This window comes from Aptenodytes patagonicus, chromosome Z (genome assembly GCF_965638725.1).
Source record: "Aptenodytes patagonicus chromosome Z, bAptPat1.pri.cur, whole genome shotgun sequence".
In the NCBI taxonomy this organism is placed as follows: domain Eukaryota; kingdom Metazoa; phylum Chordata; class Aves; order Sphenisciformes; family Spheniscidae; genus Aptenodytes; species Aptenodytes patagonicus.
This window is the reverse complement of record NC_134982.1, coordinates 3,605,811-3,611,928: the sequence shown is the minus strand read 5'-3', so window position 1 is coordinate 3,611,928 and position 6,118 is coordinate 3,605,811.

Sequence of the window (6,118 nt, the reverse complement as noted above, 5' to 3'; positions counted from 1 at the left end):
TCTGCCCGCTGCGAAAAACAAAAAAATAAATAAAAATAAAAAAATTAAAGGGGGAGGGAAAAAAAAAGGGGGGGGGGGAGGGAAGGGGGGAGCCGCTGCTCGCTCTGGCTTTGCCCAAAAAAGAAAAGAAAAATAAAAAGCCCGTCTACAGTCTGCGGCGCATCGCGCTGGGGGAGGCGGGCTGAGCCTGCCGGCGCCGCGCCGCCCTGCGCGGCTGCGGAGCGCGGCTGGAGCCGCGGGGGATCCTCGGCCTCCCGGGGGCCGCAGCTCCCATCAACCCGCCAGCGCTGGGGAGGGGGGGTGTGGGGGCTGGGGGGGGGTGGGGGGGGGGAGCGGAGGGGGGGAGAGACGGGATTGATGCGACGCAGGGCAGAATCGAAAGAGAAAAAGAAAAAAGCAAGCCAAAACGATGTCTATTAAAAAAAAAAAAATTAAAAATTTTAAAAAAACAAAACACCAACCCTAAGATTTGGACGTCGGAATCGGTTTAAGCATCTGTCACGAAAGAGAAGAACAAGCGCATCCAGAGTGTTGTATCCCTTTTTAAAGCCCAGGTCGTCCTGATGCGGGGTTTGGGTTTGTTTTTTTTTTTCCTCCTTCTTCCCAAAGGTTTTAATCCACACACACACACACACGGAGTCTTGATCCGGCTGCTACGAAAAGAAAGAAAGAAAAAAAAAAAAAAGAAGAAAGTGGGGCCGTGTCCCCTCCTTCCCCAGGAGCGTGCTGCCGGCGGGGGAAGAGCCGGGCTGCCCGCCCCCCGCTCCGCGCCCCTCCGCGCCGGGGCCGCTGTCAGCCGCCGCCTCTCCCGCCGCAGCTCCCCGGCGGTGCTTACATGGGTGCGGGGGCAGCCCGCCGGCGACCCTCTCCGTGCTGCCGGCGCGTCTGGCTCGGTGGGGTTTTGAGGTTTTTTTTTTTTTTCCCCCTCCTCTCTCCTCCTTCCTGCCTTCCTTCCCCTCCTCCTCCTCCTCCTCCTCCTCCTCCTCCTCCTCCTCCTCCTTTCTTGGGGTTTTTGGTTGGGGTTGGGTTTTTTGGGGTTTTTTTTTTCCGCTTTTTTTTTTTCTTCCCTCCGCTCGGTGCGATGAGGCTCCCTCCCCGCACCGGCGCCTCCGTCTTTCCCTTGCTGCGGGGGAGCCCAGGCGGCGGAGCCGGGCGCGGCGGGAGCGGAGCCGGCGGCGGCGCGGTGCCTGCGCGCTCGGCCGCGCCCGCCCCCCCCTCCGCCCCCCCCTCCCGCCGCGCTCCCTCCCCTCCCTCCGCTCCCCCCCCCCCCCCCCCCCCCCCCCCCGGCGGCGGCTCGCAGTGCGCAGCGGCGCGGCCCCGGCCCGGCCCGGCCCGGCCCCGGCCCCGTCACGTGGGCGTCTAGACACCGTGTCGCTCCGGGAAAAAAAAAATAAATAAATATATATATATATTATATTTATCTCAAACCGCCTTGCGCAAGCGGCGGCTCGGGTTGCTGAAAGGTTGTGGGTCCTTCCCTCCCCCACCCCCCCCACCCCCCCCCACCCCGGGGGGATGCGCCGGTAGCGCCCGGGGGTGCTGTCGTCCCGTCGTCGTCGCCCGTCCCCGTCCCCGTCCCCCCCCCCCCCCCCCACTCCACCCCTGCCCCGGGAAACGGGGGGGGGGGGGGGGGGGGGGGGGGGGTGTCCCCGCCGGGAGTGCTGCGCGGGTGCGGAGCGGCTGGTGTGTCCCCGTCCCTGCCCCAGCACCTCGGCGCCCAGCGGGGGCAAAGCGGGGGGGGGGAACCCTGGGTGTGCCGGGGATGCTGTAGCTCGCTGTAAATACTGAGGTATTAAACCCGATCCAGCCATTAAAAAAAAAAATAATAATAATAAAAAATACGTCTGTGTGATTCTGGCCATCGAAAGAGGGCATGGCACGAAAAGCAATAATGCTAATAATACTTTGCACGTTTACAGCACCTGTCACCAAAGGAAGGGCAAGTGTTTCATAGCGGGTAAGTATACGCCAATTCTCACAAAATGAGAAGCAGAAATGATTAGGACGTAGCGCTGTGACTCTTCTTGTTATGGGTACTACTAGCGGTAATAATTTCTGGCACCCCGGGGTACTCCGCAGATCCCCCATTCGAATTCTGCCAGCGAGAACCTGCAGAGGATGGGGAAACTGAGCCACCAAGAGGCTGCGCGGCTTGTGCAGCCCTGCTGCAGTCTGCCGGGGAGCCGGGAACGCTGGCTAGACTTCCTAGCGCCGGGGTTTGCAGGGCAGGAGGAGTCCCCGAGGGTGCCCATCCCGCACGCACTCCCACGGATGAGTAGCTCCCTTTTCATATAATAAGTGTGGGCGGACAAGTTGCTTCAGGTCACTCGGTAAGTCAGTTATCGCATTGGAAGTAGAAGCCAAGACTCTTAAATCATGGCTGCTATAAGCAAATCCATTCCTAAAACAATTGCGCCCAACTAAACAAGACACCAGCCATAAAACGCAGGGGGGGGGACAAACCTAACGCGCCGTGCAGGCAGGGTATTCCCGGGGTTGTCTGTCCTGGATCGCCTGCCTTTGGTGCAGGCAGGAGTGCAGGGATAATTTTAGAGCCCGGCCTTGCAAATATTCACAGGAGCAGGCCAGGGAGACTCCTAACGGGCCTGGAATCGCTCACGGTATTTGCAGAACCTGGCTCTAAATTAGATAGGCGCTAGATTTTGGGGCAGCCTTATTAAATGTTCGTGAGACTATACTCGCCCAGGCCCCAAATCTGCTCAGAATCTGCTTTGCGATAAATAGTATGAAAAAAATTGAGGAGGGGAAGAACATTATTTGCTGGCATCCAAAAGAAAAATTCAAGGTTTGTTACGAAACTGGAGGCTGAGGAAAGAGATGGGCTCCTCGCTTCACCTCCAAATAATTAATGGGCACAAGCATAAGCTGCCCATTAAATGGTCCATCAAATTCTGCAGTTGCTGACGCTGCAGCCGAGGCCGTTTCAGAGGTCGGGTGAGCTGCCCGGTGCCCAGGGCGCAGCCCTCGGGCCTTGGGGTGACGGAGGAGGGTGCCAAAGCAGAACAGCATCAGCGTCCGGCTCTGCTGCGCTTGCAGGAAAATCCCATTGCTTTTAAAATGGTCACTTCTGCATCCTGAAAAATGGAAATTTGATAACATTTTTAGGTTAACATCTTGTTCACCAGCCTCCGGAGTGACCTCACGTACACCGAGGCCAATTTCCTCGTTTCCTTAGAGAACCTCAATCCCTTTTCCACCGTGATGCATATGGTAAATTGATGGGGGGGGGGGGAGAGTTCCTTCTCATTCCCGTATCTGCTGGTGAAAGACACACTGGACATGCCCATTAATACAAGCATTATACTTTTTAAATTTTAAAAACTTTCCAGGCTGTTATAAAAGAGATTGATGTCTTTAGGGGTTTTTTTTTTCCCCTTTGCGGTTCCTCTTGCCTTGCCGATGACTTGACGACTGCGATTACTTTATTGTCATCAACAGAGTGACAAAAAGCATAACGTGGTGTATGCTGTGAAGGGATGGAGAATAGGAATGGGGTCCAGGAGGTAATAATATATTTTTTTTTGGCCCTGCTATAGGTACTCGAGGTGATCTTGGGCACATCCCTTTCCCCGTGAGTAGGGACCTGGGCTTTAACACCTCTGTTGCCCATCCATACAGCTGGGCCAGCAGCGCTTGCCTGTCTTTGTGATCTCCGCAGGTGAAAATTACCCCAGAAGTGCTAAATATTAAATAACTGATAAAGAACTGCTTTCTAATTAACCCTGCAAACTTGCTTAAACAGACCATATGTATGTGCCCATATGGAAAATGCAGAAATAAGCATAATGAAGCTGATAAAAATGTGCATGGTACCTGGGTTGGGGAGACGGTCTGAAAGGGGGGGTGATACCCACAGCCTGTGCTGCTGTGGATGGTGTTGCTCACGGGCAGGTAAATGTCAGCCTGGACCAGAAACCTGTCCCAAAATGTACCAGGGTTGCTGCTAACCCATGAGAAGGAATAAAACCTGTTTGAATCATAGAATCACAGAATGGTTTGGGCTGGAAGGGACCTCTAAAGGCCATCTAGTCCAACCCCCCTGCAAGGAGCAGGGACATCTTCAACTAGATCAGGTCGCTCAGGGCCCCGTCCAACCTGACCTGGAATGTTTCCAGGGATGGGGCATCCACCCCCTCTCTGGGCAACCTGGGCCAGGGCTTCACCACCCTCAGCGTAAAACATTTCTTCCTTCTATATAGTCTGAATCTCCCCTCTTTTAGTTTAAAGCCATTCCCCCTTGTCCTGTCACAACAGGCCCTGCTAAAAAAAATCTGCCCCCATCTTTCTTAGAACCCCCCTTTAAGTACTGAAAATATTTGTATAACATATTGCATTTCTATAATGTGTTTGTATAATGTACTGCATCCCTCATGCGAAACACGTTAGGTCCTGTATGTAAAATCCCACCGAGCCCACACTCCCCATCCCTAGACCTCAATTCTCATGGCGGTTTCTGGGGACCTTTCCTGAACCCAGCTGTCTTTGAAGAGCTAAAGCCGAGTTCATTTGCATTGCAATTCAGCCTTTGACAGACAGTTGGAGCCAAGGCACTGTTAACCTAATTGTTTTGCTAACAGCACCAGGGTGTGAGACTCACCAAAGGCACTTCCAACAAAGGGGATAAAACGAGACTTGGGGGAAAAAAACCTTTTCCTGACATCATTACCGGGTACAAACAAACAGAGCTGATCCCTCTTCATACACTTTCGAGGCGAGGGTCAATAACAAACACACTTTGCTCTTTTGGGGGTATGTCTCTCTTTTTTAACAGCAGTGAAAAGCCATTCAGGGGAGGTAGGGGAGAACAAGCCAAGCTGAAGGCAGGGCAGAGGCAGCGCAGGCAGGCTCCTGGCACTCTCCCATCCTTTTGTGCACATTAGGAATAGCTAAGCTTGTGGCCCTGCTTCTATTTTTACGCATTATTTTCAGAGCAGAGCTCTCAAGCAATGTTCAAAGTCTGGGTTACGATGCCATTTTGGCTGTATCCGAGGGCTCCTTCCGCTCCAGCAGCTCACATCGCACACAGCAAGTTCAAGCTACGAGACCTCAGGTCTGCAAAGAAAACTCTTCTCCAGGCAACCTTGCTGTGTGCTGAGCAGCAGGTCACAGGGAGACATGAGGTCCTCATGCTCTCGCTCTTCTCACGCAGCACTGCAAGCTAAAAATCACCGTTTCGGTGCTGGTGCTCTTGGGTGCTACCAGCCACTCCAAGGTTGCATCTGTTGGAAAGAGATTCACTGCGAGTGGGTAGAATAAATGAGAAAAAAAGCCTGGAGAGATGGACCCTCACCTGTGCTTATCAGGCACGAGGCAAAACACTCCTTTCTCAAGCCCTGGTCCATCCAAATCAAGTGGTCCATCAGTAGCTACGGCAGGCACCGGCACTGGCTCGGGGGATTCATTCGGTCGTGGGCAACAAAACTCATCAAAGCACTCACACGTGCCTGACTTCACGCGTGTGCTTTGCTAGCTGAAATTTTGTTAGCTTTATGGTTCGACCGCACAAAGGTTGTATTGCTGAGGTTTTCCGTCTAGAGAGGGGTTAAACACAAGGCAGTCTCCTTACCTGGACTCCCTTATGCCAACATAAAGGAAATTGTATATTAAAAGATATATATTAAATCGGTATAATCTCTCCCTAATTTGCTGTTTTGAACATAAGATGCTGGTATAACGATGTCCATCAAAGAGGAATATACACGGTGCAGGGATCAGGCCGGACCCAGTGTGCTGCGGGGAAGGGAAGAACGAACGTGGGCCGGTGTCGGAGGGCAAGCGCTGCTGCAAAAGAGGCTCTGGTGTCCCACAGCGGCGGTGCAAGCCGAGGTGGGCAGGAGGAGCGGTGCCTGCTCTTCGTGGCATCGCCGGCAGTCCCTCACAGCCATACAGTGTCCGATAATCCGTGTCACACCTACATCTTTGCCCACGTCACACCGCTGTCCCCCAAATAACCCGTGACGGCAGTGCCGCGTCACCAGTGGGGCCGAGGTTCTGCCCAGCTCCTGCCGAATGTCGCCGGTGGGATTTATGACCGGGAGGCGAGAGGAAAGGGATTTAGGTCAGGCAGTCTGGGAGGGGATGACCCGGGAGCCGGGGA